General features: G+C 43.4%; 1 protein-coding gene across 4 annotated transcripts in view; it reads right to left on the bottom strand.

The window, feature by feature from the left end:
• CCDC92 (coiled-coil domain containing 92) overlaps nucleotides 1–20,308 on the bottom strand; it is a 36,418-nt gene that overhangs the window by 15,493 nt on the left and 617 nt on the right. The window contains exon 1 of one of the 4 annotated variants that reach the window (XM_061384576.1): nucleotides 19,821–20,182. The exons of 2 other annotated variants lie outside the window; for them this stretch is intronic. The gene's annotated coding sequence lies outside the window, so the exon portion shown is untranslated. Of the gene's footprint in view, nucleotides 1–2,674; nucleotides 2,901–19,820; nucleotides 20,183–20,308 lie in introns of those variants that run through there. One more of the 4 variants, XM_061384575.1, reaches the window with a different exon arrangement.

Here is a 20,308-nt window from a genome sequence, read left to right as displayed (position 1 = left end):
GATCAAATTGCCAACATCTGCTGGATCACTGAAAAAACAAGAGAGTTCCAGAAAAACATCTATTTCTGCTTTATTGACTATGCCAAAGCCTTTGACTGTGTGGATCACAATAAACTGTGGAAAACTCTTAAAGAGATGGGAATACCAGACCACCTGACCTGCCTCTTGCAAAATCTGTATGCAGGCCAGGAAGCAACAGTTAGAACTGGACATGGAACAACAGACTGGTTCCAAAGAGGAAAAGGAGTCCGTCAAGGCTGTATATTGTCACCTGCTTATTTAACTTGTATGCAGAGTACATCATTAGAAACACTGAGCTGGACGAAGCACAAGCTGGAATCAAGATTGCCGGGAGAAATATCAATCACCTCAGATATGCAGATGACACCACCCTTATGGCAGAAAGTAAATAAGAACTAAAGAGCCTCTTGATGAAAGTGAAAGAGAAGAGTGAAAAAGTTGGCTTAAAGCTCAACATTCAGAAAACTAAGATCATGGCATCTGGTCCCATCACTCCATGGGAAATAGATGGGGAAACAGTGGTAACAGTGGCTGGCTTTATTTTGTGGGCTCCAAAATCACTGCAGATGGTGATTGCAGCCATGAAATTAAAAGATGCTTACTCCTTGGAAGGAAAGTTATGACCAACCTAGACAGCATATTAAAAAGAAAAGACATTACTTGGCCAACAAAGGTTCGTCTAGTCAAGGCTACGGTTTTTCCAGTGGTCATGCATGGATGTGAGAGTTGGACTATAAAGAAAGCTGAGCACCGAAGAATTGATGCTTTTGAACTGTGGTGTTGGAGAAGACTCTTGAGGGTCCCTTGGACTGCAAGGAGATCCAACCAGTCCATCCTAAAGGAGATCAGTCATGGGTGTTCATTGGAAGGACAGATGCTGAAGCTGAAACGCCAATACTTTAACCACCTGAAGCGAAGAGCTGACTCATTGGAAAAGACCCTGATGCTAGGAAAGATTGAAGGCAGGAGGAGAAGGGGACGACAGAGGATGAGATGGTTGGATGGCATCACTGACTCAATAGTCATGAGTTTGGGTAAACTCCGGAGTTGGTGATGGACAGGGAGGCCTGGCGTGCTGCGGTCCATGGGGTCACAAAGAGTCGGACACGACTGAGCGACTGAACTGACCTGACAAGGGTGAAAAAAGAGAATGAAAAAGTGGGCTTAAAACTCAACATTCAGAAAACTAAGGTCATGGCATCCAGTACCATCACTTCCTGGCAAATAGATGGGGAAAAAGTGGAAAGAGTGACAGATTTTATTTTCTTGGGCTCCAGAATCACTGTGGACAGTGACTACAAGCCATGAAATTAAAAGACGCTTTTTCCTTGGAAGAAAATTATGACAAACCTAGACAGCATATTAAAAAGCAGAGACATCACACTTTGCCAACAAAGGTCTGTCTAGTCAAAGCTATGCTTTTTCCAGTAGTCATGTATGGATGTGAGAGTTGGACCATAAAGAAGACAGAGCGCTGAAGAATTGATGCTTTCGAGATGTGGTGCTGGAGCAGACCCTTGAGAGTCCCTTGGAAACTTTCAAAGAGATCAAGCCAGTCAATCCTAAAGGGAATCAACCCTTAATATTCACTGGAAGGACTGTTGCTGAGGTTGAAGCTCTAACACTCTGGCCACCTGATGTGAAGTGCTGACTCACTGGCAAATACCCTGATGCTGGGAAAGATTGAGGGAAACAGGAAAAAGGGATGACAGAGAATGAGATGGTTGGATGGACATGAGTTTGAGCAAACTCAGGGAGATGGTGAAGGACAGGGAAGCCCGTTGTGCTGCAGTCCATGGGATCGCAGTGTCAGATACGACTTAGCAACAACAAGAGTCCTTGTGCTATTCTAGAAAGCTCTGCCCACTCCCAGTCCTGTCGTCCTTTGTTGTTCGGTCATGTCCAACTCTCTGAAACCCATGGACTGTAGCACGCCAGGCTCCACTGTCCTCTGTGTCATCCTGGACAGCATTATAATTGAGCTAGGCAATCATGCAAATCAAGTCACCTCCCAGCTTGCCCTTCTACAAAATGGGCCTATGTGGGTTATTTCCAACAAGTTTAAAGAATAGTAGAGATCTTTGAAATCATTAAAACAGTCCAACAATAGTCAAGTCAGTGACTAAAGGCACCAGGGCCAACCATTCAGTTTCAGTAATTACATATCCTCTGGTGATCACTAATAAAGTATTTTTATGGGGCTTTTTTCCTTAAACACACTTTTTTGAGTTTTTCTTTTAACTATTTTTTATTGGAGTATAGTTGCTTTACAATGTTGTGTTAATTTCTACCACATGTATGCAAAGTCGCTTCAGACTCTTTTTGACCCTATATACCATAGCCCACCAGGCACTGCTATCCATGGGATTTCTGAGGTAAGAATACTGGGGTAGGTTGCTGTACTCCTCCTCCAGAGGAACTTCCTGACCAAGGGGTCAAACCCACGCCTCTTACGCGTCTCCTGCTTTGGCAGGCGGGTTCTTTACCACTGGTGCCACCTGGGAAGCCCAGTTTCTCCCGTACAGCAAAATAAATCAGCCATACATTTACCTATATCCACTGCCTTTTGGACTTTCTTTGCATTCAGGTGAATTCAAATAGTTTTAAAAGAAGATAAACTTATTATTCTTTAAAAAAAAAAAAAGGCATTTACCTAGCTCTTCACTCCCTAGAAACTTTTTGACTGGTGCAGCATGTCCACCTAAGGTTGCTTGACCTCTTGATTGTCTATCTACTGAGCTGACAGGTCTGACAATAGATTATCCACGTCTTCAGAAGTGTCCTTTCTGTGAGCTTCCTGTGCTGTGTAGAATAAACGAGGCACGTTTACTGATGACATTTAGGGCATCTCCCATGAAGTTCTTTCTACTCACAATGATTCTTTATTGTGTCAGGGATCAGGAGAATTCTTAGAATTCTATATTCCAGTTCTTTAGTAGGTTGCTCACTGAGTTCCAGGGGGAGAAGACAAACTCCACACAAAACACTCATCTATTAAGAAGGTCTGGCATTTAAAACAAACAGGCAACGCTGAGATCCTGATGAAGCTGACGCGCGTGAGAACAAGGCAAGGGAGGCAGGTACTGTGCAGGTGATTTAAGGTTTGTCTTTGGAACAGAATTTGGCTCATTTTAGATAAATAAGCCATCAGTATGAGCCCTTATCCCAGTAGAAATAAATAAAAACAAAGGTACAATAAGAGAAAGGGCCACTGTATTTCACAGATTATCTGTTAGCTGTGGGAGGGGAGAAGAAGGAATTGGGGAAAGAAAACAATCACTGCATTTTATATTCATTTGGATTTTCCAGAGAAGGGGATGCAAGAATATTTTCTCATTCTTCCTGTCCTTGACCTTGACACTATTTTCTTGTGTCCCTTTTTCTATTTGTACAACGACCTTTGTTTTGTTTTCCTCTCATATTTGACCTCATGCTTCCTCCGTGGAGTTAATAATAATCCTACATTCATGGCACTCTTTCAGGGCTCACTTTACCAATGCTGCTGCTACTGCTAAGTCGCTTCAGTCGTTTTGACTCTGTGCGACCCCATGGACTGCAGCCTACCAGGCTTCTCCGTCCATGGGATTCTCCAGGCGAGAACACTGGAGTGGGTTGCCATTTCCTTCTCCAATAGATCACTTTACCAATAGATACTTTCAATAATAAGCATAAGATGTAGCCACGTTTGTGTTTTTAAAAATACTGATTTGGCTGTGCTAGCCAGGTCTTAGTTGTTGCACGTGGGATCTTCCATCTTAATGTTGCAGCATTAGGACTCTTGGTTGCGACCTGTGGGAACTCCTTCCCTGACTAGGGACTGAAACTTGGCCCCCTGCATTGGGAGCATGGAGTCTTCATCACTGGACCACCAGTGAAGTCCCTGTATCCACATTCTTGGAACTTGGCAATTCTGGTTTAGAGTGCCCAGATTTTCCATTTGAAGTCCAAAATTCTTGGGTGTTTCAGCTTCTTCTGGTTGGACCAAAATATGGTGGAGTCTATTGGTCATTTGGGAGCTAGTGGGATTTGTTTTTCCTCCCATTTTTTTGGTAACTGATGGTCATCCTGGATCATGTGGGGCACTTCTTTTGCTGGTTGTGGGAGGGTGTGTTTCCTGTCTCAGTGAAAACAGATGCCCAGAGATGCTCTTCTGGCTTTCCTCTGCTTTTCTGGGGGGCGACCACTGCAGAGTGAGGCGGGCTTGCCAACAGTGATGCTGTTGGCGACAGTCTGTCCTGTCTCCCGCAGCTCTGGCCTGACACAGCCTCTGGGTTGGTCTGAGGCACTTGGGGCAAGAAAATACTCAAAGGCATTTTTTAATCATGTAAAGCTGAACGTCATTCACAAAAATAGTCATCATGGCTACTATTTACTGTTTATGTGTCAGGCTCATAGATAACCACATAATTCTTCTTGAAAAATATTTATCTGGCTGTGTCAGGTCTTAGTTGCAGCACACGGGATCTTCAATTTTTGTTGCAGTATGTGGGATCTTAGTTCCTTGAGCAAGGATCAAAACCGGGCCCCTCTGCATTGGGAGCATGACATCTTAGCCACTGGACCACCACGAAAGTCCCTCTTTTTCTTTTTAAGGAAGGGGAAACTGTGCTAACACTTTTAAAATCAGGAAAGATCTAACCCTTAGCTTAGAATTTCATTGAGCTGAACTGTAAAGCACTCAGGGATAAGATTTTACCAAGACGTAAAATCCTGTTGGCGGTGGTCTGCAGAGGGGAGCTGTACTTGAGGATGAGCTACAGTGATAAAGCAGGTAGGGATGACCCCCTGGGCTCTGGATCCAGAGGTTGGTGGCCCCGGTTTGAATCTTGGCCCCACCACCTGTTAAGTCTGGGCCTTTCGACTAGTTATGTATAAACTCCCTGTGCCTCACTTTCCTTATCTGCAAGATGGGAAAAACAGTATCTACTTTAGTCAGGTGGTTGTGAAGATTAAATTAACTCAATCTAACGAGCCGCTATCCAAGAGAACTTCCTGCAGTGGTAGAAATCCTCTCTTCTCTGCTGCCCAACAATGTGGCCACCAGCCACATGAGCCCCTGGCACACAGGTAACTGGTATATCTGAGAAAAGGAAAAGTTTGTTTATTTTGATTTGAATTAATTCAAATTTAAGTTGCCCTACGTGGCTAGGGAGGGCTTCCCTGGTGGCTTAGTGGTAAAGAACCCACCTGCAGACGCAGGAGATGCATGTTCGATCCCTGGGTTGGGAAGATCCCCTGGAGGAAGAAATGGCAACCTACTCCAGTTTTCTTGCTTGGAAATCCCCATGGACAGAGGAGCTTGGTGGGCTACAGTCAGTCCATGGGGTCACAAAGACTCAGACACGAGTTAGCAACTAAACAACAACGTGAGTTGGGGCAACCATACTAGGCCTTACAGATTTAAAGCATTTACAACTGTGCCTGGAACTATGTGCTGTCTGCCATTACTACCCTGACATGGAGCACCATCCACGCATGTTCCCCCAGCTCCCAGATAACGCCACTTCGGAGTCTGCTGTGGCCTGCTGTCACTCTGCACTGCAAGAACACTTTTAACAATTTTTAATACAATTTTTTTAAGTTGACAGGTTGTATTCTCATTTTTATTCAGTTCAAGAAAATTTCTTTTTTTGGTTGCCCAGCATGCAAGATCTAAGTTCCCTGACCAGGGATTGAACCTACACCCCCTGAAGTAGAAGCGTGGAGTCTTAACCACTGGACTGACAGGGAAGTGCCAACTATCTTATTTTGTCATTATCATCATCCCATCCCATCTTGAGTCTTTATAGCACTTAACACTATCTAAAACTAGGTCATTTATTGATCTTTCTTACAGGACTAGAATACAAGCTCCATGAGAACAGGGCTTTCTCTCTGTCCTCTGTTATAATACTAGCATTTAGAGCATGGAATGCCTCCCTCTAGTAATCTGAGCTGGCCCTTCAATAAGAAAGGGTTCTCCCTAGTTGAGGATTAGTGGTAATTTCAATCTCTGGTCTGACTCCCCTCCACCCCCTGCCACATTGCTGCTGCTGCTGCTGCTGCTGCTAAGTCGCTTCAATTGTGTCCGACTCTGTGCAACCCCACAGATGGCAGTCCACCAGGCTCCACCGTCCCTGGGATTCTCCAGGCAAGAATACTGGAATGGGTTGCCATTTCGTTCTCCAATGCATGAAAGTGAAAAATAAGTCGCTCAGTCATGTCTGACTCTTCGCGACCCCATGGACTGCAGCCTACCAGGCTCCTCTGTCCATGGGATTTTCCAGGCAAGAGTACTGGAGTGGGGTGCCATTGCCTTCTCCGCCCCACCACATTAGGTAGTGAATATTGTATTAGAGACATGAGACGACTTGGAAATATCAGTATTACCTTGTTGGGCATGGGGATAAGGCAGAGGAGGAGGCAGTGCTAGTTCACGCAGGCCTCTGGGAAGTTTACAAATAAAAATGCCTGAAAACTCTCAAGCCACGTACAAAGGAAATATAGTTTAATTTCAGTGGGAGGGGAAGGGGGGCTTGTTGAGGATGCTCTGCAGAGCCTGTGACATACAGGATCCCACTGAGTACAGCTTACTGACACCTGGACAGTTAGTTCTCTTAGGGGCCGACTGTGTGTGTTCCCCAGCACTGACACGGGCACAGTGCCAAACCCGAAAGGTGGCTCTACCCGTGGGAACTGAGCTGGCTTCGTACTTTCTCACCTCTCCAGTGGAGGCAGAAACTCAGGAATTCAGGAAATGCTCATGCCAAGTTTTGATGATGGTTTTTCTGGTTCATGATGGAACGAGAGAAAACGGAGAACGCGGTGACTTTTCCATAAGGCTAAGTTTATTTGGTTCAGAGGGTGAGTCTTTATTTTCATTTTATAAATTTCTAATTGAAAAATACACCGTTCCATGAATTCTGCAGGCCTAGAAACCATTTGAGTCACCAAGAGGTTTATGGTGATGGCCAGGAGCTTAACATCATTATCAGCTTTTTTTTTTTTTTTTAATAATTCAGTATTATGGACGTTCACTTTATTTAATTGGCTGCCTTGGGTCTTAGTTGTGGCACGTGGGATGTTCGCTGCATCAGGTGGGGCTTTTTGTTGCTGCACGCGGACTCACCAGTAGTAGCTCATGAGCTTAGTTGCTCCAAGGCATGTGGTATTAGCTCCCCGACCAGGGATTGAACCCGCATCCCCTGCATTGCAAGGCAGATTCTTAACCACTGGACCACCAGAGAAGTCCTCTCAATTTTGTCTTCTAATTTTTATTTTGAAGTTTAGGAGGCCCATTACAACAGGCTGAGCAACCATGCTTCCTTCTATATATGCATTGAGGTTAAAGGTCAAGCCAGCATCTGTTCTCAAGTGCTCACTGTGTACTCATCCTGTGCCTACAGCTTACTGGGGATGTGAGGCTCAGCCGCCAGAGTACAAAGAAAACAAAGTATAATTCAATCCTTGTGAGGACGCCCAGTCAGACCAGGGGAAGGTAACCCAGCCCAGTACCTGGAGCTCTTTCTCATTTACCTGCCTGTCTACCGTATGAGGATCTGTGAATCCCAGACAGGCGGGGGCCACATCCCAGTCATTTTAGTGTTCCTGGTACCTTACAAATCACTGGGCATGTGGAGCTGCCTGAGAAACATCAAGTGGCTAAGGCTGCACTGACCTAGGTGGTCTCAAGAGGCCGGGACTGAAGCTGACCCTCAAGGATGGGCAGGGTTTACACAGGAGGAGCTGACAATGAAGTTTTGAGAGTCACAGAGAGACCACTATACTGTCCCACATGGAAAAAGCATTCCGGCGAGTGGTGAAAAATAAAGTCAGGTAGAAAAGTAAGGGCTGGATTTGTGCTGCTTATTAAAAGTCGCTCAGAAAAGCTGAGCTGGAAGAGAGAGGAAATGGGCGGAAAGTTGAGTTTTTACCCATTAGAGCCAAAGTGCTACCAGAGGGAATTGAATCTGGCGGGGATGATGCAGTGGGGAAGGGAGGGGCCGGGAAGGGCAGCAGCCACACAGCCTGAGGCGCCAGGGACTCAGGGTGAACAAGGCCAGCGGCAGAACCACCTTGTACCAAAGGCTCACATTCCAGGCGCTGAGCTACCCTGAGTGTTACAAACATTCTGAGGATTAGAAAGCCACCTCCTATCTCACAGGGCTAGCAAACAAGCCAAAGGGGTTAAATGAGTTCCAACTGTGGAAAATTCTGAAAGAGATGGGAATACCAGACCACCTGATCTGCCTCTTGAAAAATTTGTATGCAGGTCAGGAAGCAACAGTTAGAACTGGACATGGAACAACAGACTGGTTCCAAAGAGGAAAAGGAGTACGTCAAGGCTGTATATTGTCACCCTGCTTATTTAACTTGTATGCAGAGTACATCATGAGAAATGCTGGACTGGAAGAAACACTAGCTGGAATCAAGATTGCCGGGAGAAATATCAATCACCTCAGATATGCAGATGATACCACCCTTATGGCAGAAAGTGAAGAGGAACTAAAAAGCCTCTTAATGAAAGTGAAAGTGGAGAGTGAAAAAGTTGGCTTAAAGCTCAACATTCAGAAAAGTAAGATCATGGCATCCGGTCCCATCACTTCATGGGAAATAGATGGGGAAACAGTGGAAATAGTGTCAGACTTTATTTTTCTGGGCTCCAAAATCACTGCAGATGGTGATTGCAGCCATGAAATTAAAAGACGCTTACTCCTTGGAAGGAAAGTTATGACCAACCTAGACAGCATATTCAAAAGCAGAGACATTACTTTGCCAACAAAGGTCCATCTAGTCAAGGCTATGGTTTTCCCAGTGGTCATGTATGGATGTGAGAGTTGGACTGTGAAGAAGGCTGAGGGCCGAAGAACTGATGCTTTTGAACTGTGGTGTTGGAGAAGACTCTTGAGAGTCCCTTGGACTGCCAGGAGATCCAACCGGTCCATTCTGAAGGAGATCAGCCCTGGGATTTCTTTGGAAGGAATGATGCTAAAGCTGAAACTCCAGTACTTTGGCCACCTCATGCGAAGAGTTAACTCATTGAAAAAGACTCTGATGCTGGGAGGGATTGGGGGCAGGAGAAGGGGACGACAGAGGATGAGATGGCTGGATGGCATCACTGACTCAATGGACATGAGTCTGGGTGAACTCCGGGAGTTGGTGATGGACAGGGAGGCCTGGCGTGCTGCGATTCATGGGGTTGCAAAGAGTCGGACACGACTGAGCGACTGAACTGAACTGAAAGTCACTACTAGCCAGGGGCTGGGTGCGGCTTCATCCCTCTGACTCCACAGCCACACCCTTAGCTGTGAACTCCTAGGTTCTTGGCAGGTGAAGGTGAAGCATGCCCTATGGAGGCAGAACATCCTTTGCCCCATATTCCGCTTGTTAAAACTCTTCTGCTCTTTCCTTTTCCTATGTTTTAAGCTTCTCTAGTCTACTCTTTTTTTTTTTTTTTTTAACTCTTTTTTGGCTTGGGCTAACCAGGAGAATACTAGTGTTTTTTTTTTTTTTTTTTTTAGGAGTTTTTTGGATGGACCATTTTTTAAAAGTCTTTGTTGAATTTGTTACAATATTGCTCCTGTCTTACCTTTTGGTTTTTCTGGCTGCCAGACATATGGGGTCTTAGCTCCCTGACTAGGGATTGAACTCACATCCCTTGCATTGGAAGGTGAAGTCTAAACCATGGACCACAGGAAAGTCCCCAGTGCTTTTTCTTGATGCTCATGAAAAAAGCATGTTTCTTTGCTCCTAAGGCTGCAGAAAATTCTGGACTATTCTGGACTAAGAAGCTAGTTCTATTAAGGAACCACAAGTTTACTCTGCTCTTCAGTGTGGAAATGTGTGTAAAGGTGTATACTACTTTGGTTTATTATCAAACAAGTGTTTTAAGACATCTGGACTTCCGAGACTGTTACTCACTTAAAATATAACTCCTAATTTCTAAAAGTTTGCTTTTCTAATTGTTTGCCTTACTTGATAATTTATCATCTTAGTAATACAATTTAAATCATTATCTCTGTTTTACTGACATTTTAGGGTTTCCTGATTGGTTAGATGAGGGGCTTGGGATTTCTCGATTCATAGAAAAGGTTGAATTAAGTGTAGATTCTAACACTTTCTTTATTCAGATGGAGATTGAGTCTGCCTGTTCAGATCAACAATTGGATGGCTAACCAGCCTGGGGAGGGGAGAGAGAGGAGGACGGGACTCCTTCCTCCTGAGAGGAGACAAATAATCCTGAGACAAATAATCCAGCCAAGAGCGCTGAAAGTAACACCCCTTGGGTCTTGCTGGTCTGCTTCTGCAGCCTGACTGACCTGTTTGGAACACCCTGTATGGAAGATTGTCTTCTTCCTCAGAGAACCTACACAGTCACTATTTTACAGCTGGGGCAAGATACTATTGGTCATTTTGGTCCAAAAAATACACAGAATAGGCATGTAAATTTTATGACTTGAGACACGTGAAGGCAATCAGAATTTGAGGGGGAGCATCCTCCTGGTGAACCCCATTTTTGAGTCTGACCAAGTCAGGCAGTGGTGTTCCCAAGGGAGACTGGCCAGGTCTGGAGACCTTGTGGGCCGTCATGGCCGGGAAAGGGGCGCTTCCGGCATCTGGTGGGTAGAGGTTGGGGTACCACTAAACAGCCTATGACACACAGGATGTCCCCCCTCAAGGCAGAATGCTCTTGCCCCAAAGGTCACAGCACTGGGTTGGAGGCAGTCTAATCCGAGGCGGGCCTTTTCCCCCTCCTGACTTGAGGTTTATCCTGCTCTCCTTGGGGTTCTGGGATTGCTAGTAAACTGTGGGTGATGCAGCACTCAGGAGGGACAGTCTCAGCCATGCAGCCTCCTTCCTGTAACAGAGGGCTCCTGACCTGGGAGGAGAGGCAACCGTCAGTGAGAGACCACCAGGCTGCCTGTCTGAGAGGGTTTCTCCACACCTTCAACTCTTGGTGAGGCAGGTGTGTAGCAAGGCACTGCGTTACACACCTCACTGTTTTGCATCAGGATATATGCATTTCCTTTTTTTTTTTTTCTTTTCCTTTTGCTCAGAAGAAAGGAGCTGTATGTAAAATTTGCATAAGAATACAATCATTTTCTTCCCACTATTGGAACAGTTTGAGATTTTGTTTTTCCTGTTTGAATGCTTCAGTAAACTGGGAAATGGGGAGGGTGAATGTAAGATAATTCTGGAACCCCCCCCAAAGGGGACTCCAAATTTACAGTGATACAGCTGCATATTTCTGCAGACGTTAAATGGATATATCCAAATTGACCCAATATACACTTTCAACAGGGGTACTTTGATCTAAACATTCAGGGCACCCCTAGGAAATGTTGATATTTAGAGGCTTTAATGTTTCTTGAATGCAAAGGAATTCCTGTTTTAAAGGAGACCACTTTTTGTTACTGTTTTTAGCCACTAAGTTGTGTCTCTTTGCGACCCCATGGACTGTAGCCCACCAGGCTCCTCTGTCCATGGGATTCTCCAGAATACTGGAGTGGCTTGCTGTTTTCTTCTCCAGGGGATTGTCCCGCTCCAGGAATTGAAACCGCATCCCCAAGCCCAGGAGACCACTAAATACTTGCATATATCTTATGAGGGTTCTAAAGATTCCTAAGAAATTTATGAAACCATATCCAAACTCTTAATCTTTTACATGTGGTGGCACTTTTAGAAAAGATTTCCAGGCTGGGAGAAATGAAACTACAGGCTTCATGGCCACCAGGAAACCCTGTTTACAAAAAAGGGCCATAATTTAAACTTTGTAATTTACACAAATATACTGGAGAAATTAAAGAAATGTATTGAGCTGGTAATTTTAAAAATTGTCTACTTTAAAAAGGTTGGTTCCAAAGTACGATTACTCAGGTTATAAAATCCCAGTTTAGAAATAAGATACAGGTGCAAACTGAAAAGCTACTTATCTTCTTTAAAAAGCTTCTGTATTAAGTACAGGAAGTATTCCAACAGAACACAGAAGATGCATGAAGAATTATTAAAATACTCTTGAGGCAAACCCTTTCATACATTGTTCAGTGACTTTGGGGATGTAAATGAAGGATCTGTTTCCCTCTGTTGGGGGATATAAAGTATCACTGTGCAGTCTTTCAGTGGAGAAACCACCTTTCTCTGAGCATCTCTCTGAATGAGGCACCTCTCGGAGGACGGCTGAGAAATGCCAACAAGTAAAACAGATGCGAACCTGGCCACCACTGGAGCTTACATTCCTGAGGGGGGAGGGACAGATGATCCTACACATTATCACTTCATACCAAAAAAGCGGGATTTCTGCCAACAGGCTACATTAATCTGAAGTTACTAAATTCCTTACCGACCATTATTTAAGAGTAGATAAATCTAAACATGAGCATACAAGTAAAATGAACTATAATGTACGGAACTGTTATCTCTATCATTTGCTCTTAAAAACTCTCTGACAATATTACATTGTGTTAACCTATAAAACTGTGCTACTTCCATTAGCTGAGTAATGTTTTTTTTGAGTAATGTTTTAAGACGCCATACTTATCTGACAAATTCTTAGTATCAACAATCGCATTATCCTTTAATGCAACTTATAGTAATATTTATTTTCTAAAATCCCTAATTCTCTTTGGACTGATGGTTGAAGCAGTTAGCTAACTTTTTACCTCAAGATTTGTAAAGAAATTAAAATAGGGGAAACACACCTTATCATCTCAGAATTCCTGTGAACCATCTGCTCCATAATTGTTGTTGTTACTTTTTGGGGGGGTTAAATTTTATTCTTCAAATTCGAGGATAATTGCTTTACAATGTTGCATTGGTTTCTGCCATACAACAATGTGAATCAGCTGTAAGTATACACATGCTAGATATTTTTGAACACTTATTTTTAAAGCCCAAATTAAGACAGTAAAGTCAATTCATATATAATTGGCTTCTGATATGAAAACTACAACGTAAAATCTCTAAATAATACATGGTCATTTAAATATACTGTTTCAACCACGTGTGTGTATGTATGGGTGCATCAAGGTATAGTAAAGTACATCAGTAATAACTTGTGTATAATTGAGGAGAGACTAGTGGCTCCCAGAAAAGAACACTAGTCCCTGGAAGGCAGACGGTTCCAACAAAGGAGGCTCTGTCTTCGTTTTGCCCCTGCATGGTCTGTCCACAGACAAGACGTATTGCCCTCACTGCAACATGTGATTCTGCTTTTCCTTCTTACTCTTTTTTTTTCTGATTCTCCTTCTGACTGTGGTCAATTGTGAAAATAGTGAGGGTGCCTCACTCGGGGAGGAACTCACATTTCTAATGGTCTTCATGTTACCCTATGTTGGGGCCATTTTAGAAACATTCTCCCTTAGATGCATAACACGGTCAAGGCTGTCTTTGGCCAGGCATCCTTTATGGACTGACCAGTCCCTCAGTCCCTCCTTTGTTCTTGTTTTCTGGCTTCACTGGGTTTTTGTTGTGGAGAGCGGGCTTAGTTGCCCTGCGGCATGAGGGATCTTAGTTCCCGGACCAGGGATCAACCTGAGTCCCCTGCATTGGAAGGCGGATTCTTAACCACTGGACCACCAGGGAAGTCCCTGACTGGTCCTTTCTGGCAGCTCTTCATCATGCTGTACTTGCCCCTGATCTCGTAACCCGTGGTGCAAGGGCCTTTGGAAGCTGTCAGGGGCCCCTGTAACTAGTCATTTTGGCCTTCCCCAGGCAGCACCTTGGCAGCTCCTAAGGATTTTTCTCATCTTGCTCCTGTGCCCCTGGCCTTCAGCAGGAGTGGTGTGTTCCAATTTCAGCAGTTCAACAGCACTGTATGAGCTACATTATGTGTCACGCTCACATGGGCAGGAGGGCAGGGGCAGGTAGACCAAGAAAGTGGCTTAGCTCTCTCCCCTTTAGAGGGGTGGGATTTGTAAATATATTCAAATTTGTCTGATTCAAACAAGGAACATGATTTTCATGTCACCACTTAGTAATTTCACCAGATGTAGAGGGTACCCATGTACAAAGGGCTGACACAATGACCATCAAAAAGACTTCTAAAATATTTTATTTCTGGATTTAGCACTTTAAATGTGTCTATACTTATAACAGGAGTCTATGATTTACAGGTTGGACTGTAAATAAAGCTGTAAGGCCCTTCACATTCACTGTATCATTCAGAATCAGAAGAGGCAGTTAACTGTCACAATGGAATTGTAGGAAAAAAAAAAAAGGAAACCTGGCAGGATTTTTCAGAACTGGACGGAAGCAGCCAGGTGCCCTACTTACAGACTGTGAACAGGAGAGCTTTAACAGACAAAAAACTGGGACCTTCGTCTAAAAAACTCAGTTTGCTTATAAGACTTCTTTTTTCTAAGATTTTCCTCTTTTAATGTGGACCATTTTTTAAAATCTTTATTGAATTTGTTACAATATTGCTTCTGTTTTGCATTTTGGTTTTTTGCCCTGAGACACATGGGATCTTAGCTTCCTGACCAGGGATAGAAACAGCAGCCCCTGCATTGGAAGGCAAAGTCTTAACCACTGGACCACCAGCAAAGTCCCTTATGAGACTTCTAAAGGTATAATTTTAGATGAAGTTGTGCTCTGTCACTGGGCAGTCCTGATAAAGGGCATCGAAGCATTTCATTCAGGCTAAGAAGCCTGGGTGATGAGGTTCACTTTAGGGCTCAACAGTTCACACTGCTGAACAGTTCAACCTTCCCACAAGGATTTATACTCCTGTGGGCCACTAATACTCATGTACCAAGGCCTCACAGCATCTCTGGTGCAAAGAAACTTGCCCCAGCTGCTTAACAACTCCTAACTTCACTTGGTTTTCCTTTGAGGTTCAGAGATGGATAATCTGCTTCCCACTTGAGTTTCAGACTCAAGATGAAAAGCCACCCAGGAAGGTCCTACGGGCCTCTGGGCCTACATGGGAAGGCCCTCTACTGTGCCCATAGCCTGCTGGTGGGTAGAAGTCAAGGCGCCGTTTGTTCCAGGCTTAGTCAATGAGCATCAAACTGCTGAGTTCCATTCTACAACTGAACAAGACACAAGCACACCGCTGAACACACAGCATGCGCAACCTGTCTTCTGGAAGGTCTCACCTCTGGCCATATTTATTCCAATTTAAATTCTACCCCCCCCAACCTGCCACCCCCACAAAAACCCCATGTCTTTGGCCTCAGACAGTAATGTTGCACTTTGCTCATCTCTGAACCAGGTCCTAATACCACAACCTCACTATACTGAGAAATCACTTTCTGTTGAAAACTGACTCCAACACTTTCTTGATGGAAATGAATTCCTCACTTGAAACCCGTCACACAATTCAGAGGCCGAGAAGGATGACATATCTTTTTCCCCTGTCATCAAAGACTATGTCCTACCTGCCTCCCCCAGCCCTACCCCCATCCAGTGCAATAGGACATGTCAGTGAGCAAGTATCTCAATGGCTGAAAGCTGCTGCTCTGTTCCCCAGGGATTTTCTAGTCTGCTCACCATGATTCAACCAAAAGATAAAGATGACTCACTATCGAAGACAAGGATTGACCCCTCCTTGAAAAGGACAGGCTCTGCCTAATAACTTCTGCTATATTCCCAGAACAGAAAATTTAAAAAATAGCAAAGCCCTTCTTCATCTTTCTCATCAAGCAAGACAGATATTTCTAAAAACTGGATCTATTCCTACATGCCACAGCCACTGAGGGAGACGTGACACCAGTGTCCTTTACCTGAGTTGAAGCTTGTGATAGTTGGAGAAATGGGCTCCTTCGATGTCTGGAGTGTGGCAGGAACCTCATCGCATACACTCGTCATTGTAAGAGAAATTACATTGGAAACCATTAGAAACATATGGCAGCCTCTGGATGATTAAGCCATGACAGGAATGGACCTGTACCTCGGGGAGCCAGTGTTGTGTTTCACAGTGAGGTTACACTAGAGGTGGCCCTTTCAGAGTGTCGTGCCACTCATTTCCAGGTGGACTGTGTGACTTTAAGAAAATCAGTACTGTAATAATCCTGGGAATTATTAATATGTGGCAGCAGTGTCACATATGAAATGCCTCAGATGGACTTTCCTGGTGGTCCAGTGGCCAAGACTCCCAATGCAGGGGGCCCAAGTTTGACCTCTGGTTGGGGAACCTAGATCCCACGTGCAGAAACTAAGACGCAGTGCAGCTAAACAAATAAAAAAGAAATGCCTCATAAATCCTCTTACCTATGTAGTAAATAACAGGGGTTCAGCCTGCATTTAGAAACAGGGTAGGAAGGAACTCTGAAGAGCAAAGGGTCATGGATCTTACATGGGTCTAACTGTAACATCTTAAGTGTTGTCAAAGAGGCAACAAAGAGAAAGATTGTAGCAGCAGAATATTGTATGCCTAGAATTCCATTATTAAAAGCATTCTTCTATTTCCTTTTCTTTATTGTAGCTTTTAGCATCTCAGGCTTGTTCTTGTTTGTTAGTTGATGGAATTGCACTGCTCACTCCTGAGAATCAGCTAGTAGGAAGGATCTCAAAAAGAGGACAACACTTTTTCCCTCTTCCCTTACAGGCCCAGAGTAGAGAATTCTTGCTTCAAACAGTTATTTCTGATAAAGTGGTATACAGGGATAATCATAAAAGTATTAATTTGTCTGCTCCCCAGTGTGGAAACTCATGTAAAAACATAAACTCTGGTTTTCTGATTAACAAAGGGGTCTTTTAAGACATCTGTGAGATGCCTTCAGAGATTATGGCGAGGTTCTGTAAACTGTAACCTTTCACCTACAAAAACGCTGCTTTCTAACTGGTTGCCTTACTTGATAATTTGTTGTCCTGATCATAATATTTAAAACAGCATCTGTAATTTTTTTTTTCTCCTCAAGGAATAAATCAATACTCATAAGGTGTCCTTATTTGATTTTTTGGTTGGCCAGAAGAACTTGGTATTCTCTTTTCCTTTCGTGCATAAAGTATAAATAAACAGTGCATGTCTGGTTCAAGCAAATTTTTAAAATCTTTATGTTATTTAAATAGTCACACCCAAATCCAGCTGGTGGATAACAGGCACAAAAGCATGGGACAAACTCATCTGCTAAAGAACAAAAGAGAGGAACTGTTTTTCTAAAGGTTTTTTTAAAAAATTAATTACACGTATACATTAATTCAGAGCTGTTTTTTCCCCCTCTAACTTCTTCCTAAATTGAAGAGCTCACAATCTGGTCTAACTCAATTGGCCTCATTATCATCATGTTCCACTTAAATCCTTGTGCAGACAGTATTTATTGGGTTCTCTACTGTCCACAGGAAGCTCTAGCTCTGCTCCTGGGCCACAGACAGAGTCCTAACCCCACTGATCCACTTAATACAAGTACTGTGATTGACAGTGAATAGCCTCATCTTTGTTGTAACGGCCAGAGCATCGTTCTAATCATTGACAAATTATCATTCCTAGGTTTGGGCTTAGTACAAAGGGGACACATCTTTTCCTTCTTCAAACACAAACTCCAAGTCGCCTCATTTTTTTGGACCACTGTGGTTCTGCTTCTCAGCTGTGTTTTACCTGCCAGCATGTATGGGCCAGACATATGGAAAAAAGTCCAGTGCAACTTAACTGTCAGTGGATATGACTGAACTTCTGGCTGTGAAATTTGAGTCATGTTTGAGTAATGAAGTAAACAAACCAAAATGCAGCCTAAGCACAAGAGTCAGCCCTTAACCAGTATCTTTCAAAAAATAATTTCAGCTAAGAAAAAAAAAATCTATTCACCTTCACAACCTGCTGACTCTTGAAAGAATGACTGACATCATTCCATTAAAAAAAAAAAAAAAGCCTCTCCTGCTTGTCTTCCTAGAAAAGGATAATTTTCCTCTTGATTAAATGTTTATTATAGAAAATAAAAGCTAAGAGAAAAAATCATGCATAATTAAGAAGAGTCTTTTAAAAAGACATGGGATGTGAGAGTGCTTTATTACCTATAAAGTCCCACACAAATGCAAAGAAAGTAGGCTTAGAATCATCTCTGGTATCAGGTAGGCCTCTGCCCTGGTAACAATCTTCCGAGGAGGGAAGTAGGTATCTAGGGTGTTGTTATGCCCAAACTGCAGAAGTCAGAGTAAGAAACAAAAAGACACCACGATGCCCTCCAATCAGACTGCCATTGCAGTCCCTCAGCCCCCCTCAGAAGACCTCTCTCAGGCCAATGGGGGTACCTCCTAGCAGCCATTCCTGCCCAGCAGGAGACCAGATTATTCAGAAACTCTGCAGGGAAAGAGCAGTCCTTTCTTGCCACTGGATGTTCTAATCATAAGCAACTTGTGCTTTTTATGTCAAAGTGAAGTCTGTCTTTCTGCAAGTACTACTTGCCTTCGTTGGAACTCATGGAAATACTCTAGAATACACAAAATCCCTCTGCTGCTGACAGACCTTGAATATCTGAAGACAAATAGGACACGTTCACTCCTCTGCCCAACATTTCTGCTGGTTTAAACACCAAAGCTGGAGATGTGAAAATTGGTGTCATTAAGCTAGCACCTACCTAACTAGTCTGGAATGGTTAATCTGAGTCAAACATTTATTGCACACTTGGTGAGTGAAGCATATAAAGGCGCCTAGTTTCTGCCCTTTAAGGATACCCAATCTAGTAGATAGAATTAATCTCGGTTAACAAATACAGTGTGTCCACTATGTCTTAAGGACTTTTTATGGCTGACCTTGTTCCAGATAAAAGAAAAAAGGCTTCTTCTTTTCTTGCCATATGAGAAAATGATAAATAAATATAAAAATAAGTATGTCTTAAAAGTCTTGACGCTGTTAACATCAGTATTGCCGCAAATGCACCGTCAATTAAGTAATGATGCTAAAATGAATTTATCCAATGAATGACAGATGAAAGTTATGCACCCACAAGAATGATTTTCTGCCATAAGTAAAAGGATTAATTTGTTCTTTTTGAAAAGAATCAACAATAAAAATATCTAATTGCCAAGAAACCTGTTTGTTAGACTGTTGTATCTACAAATGCTACAGTAAAAATCTCATATACACAAATTACTGTCTAGTACTTTAGAAATTAAGTATACCTAAACTAAATTTACTAATTACATCATGATGCAGAGGAATAATAAAAACTATTTTATCTTAAGGTATTCCAGTAGTGTCATGCACATGTAAACATATGTATAAAGACACACACATATAAATTTACCACAAACCTTAAAACCTTCTCCCAAAATATATTTCATATAAAATGAACATTTAGCCAAAAGAAATAAATTCAAAGCATCTTTGGAGGTAAAAGTCACGTTAAATATTAGCGTTATTTTCCTTGCAATTCAATGGCAAGACAATGCAGGGGAATACTTGATTGTGCAAAACAAAACCCATTTAATAAAACAATAATAAGTCTCCTGAAATACATTTCAGACGTAAAAGTCTTAAAACGGCAATTCTAGCATTAACACTCTTACAGGTAGGTTTCTGGAAATGGGTAATACATTACGGTAGGACAGTCGGGCGGCTTGTATTTTGTTATTAAGACTGATTGCTGCAACTTAAATAACAACGCGATCATACTTCCTCTTAAGGCCACTTCATTTCATTATAGAAATAGATCATACTGCCTAATACCAAAGCTTCTAATTAATACAGGTCAGCGTGAAAACACTTAAGTTAGATAAACTAGAGTAACTCGCTGTAGTAGACGGCAGCTCTGTAGCCGAGCCTGGAGCCCTGCTGCATATTTGCATTCCGCTCAGTTTCATGAATCACAAACAAATCGTTATTTAGGGTAAACTAAAGCTCACACCAAAGCTTCAGAAAAGGGCTGTAAAGGTAGAGTACTTACGTAAAGGGTTATCAGGACAGGAGACAATGCAACTTATCTGGGAGGGTCTCTAATGTCCACGGGGTGGTAAAACGCATTTGAAAAGGCGATGTGGATTCGGATGGCCGCCTCCCCACGGCATCCCAGACAAAGCAGGGCCAGGCCCTCGGGCGCTCCTAGTGCACCTGCAATGCGGATCCCTCACCCTACAATCCCACCCCGGGGCTGGCAGGAGCGGCTCCTGGACCGCCCTCTCCTCCCCCTTCGGATTGGCTTGGGTGCGCGGTGGGTTCGCACCCCAGCCTGGGCTGTAGCCCTGGCAAGGGCAACCCCCTCCCTATAACGGGCTGGAAGACCCTGCAAGCAGCTGGTGCGGAATCGCCGAGCCTCACTTTTGCCCTCCTTTCCACCTATTCGTTCCTCACCCCCCGCCTCATCCCCCCGAGATGTCTCCGTAAGGGGACACCCTTCCCGACCCCGTGAATCTGAAGGACCCCTCCCCTTGCAGT

The sequence above is a fragment of the Bos javanicus genome, chromosome 17, assembly GCF_032452875.1.
Source record: "Bos javanicus breed banteng chromosome 17, ARS-OSU_banteng_1.0, whole genome shotgun sequence".
In the NCBI taxonomy this organism is placed as follows: Eukaryota; Metazoa; Chordata; class Mammalia; order Artiodactyla; family Bovidae; genus Bos; species Bos javanicus.
The sequence above is the reverse complement of the archived record's forward strand: the minus strand, read 5'-3'. Positions and strand labels throughout refer to the sequence as shown.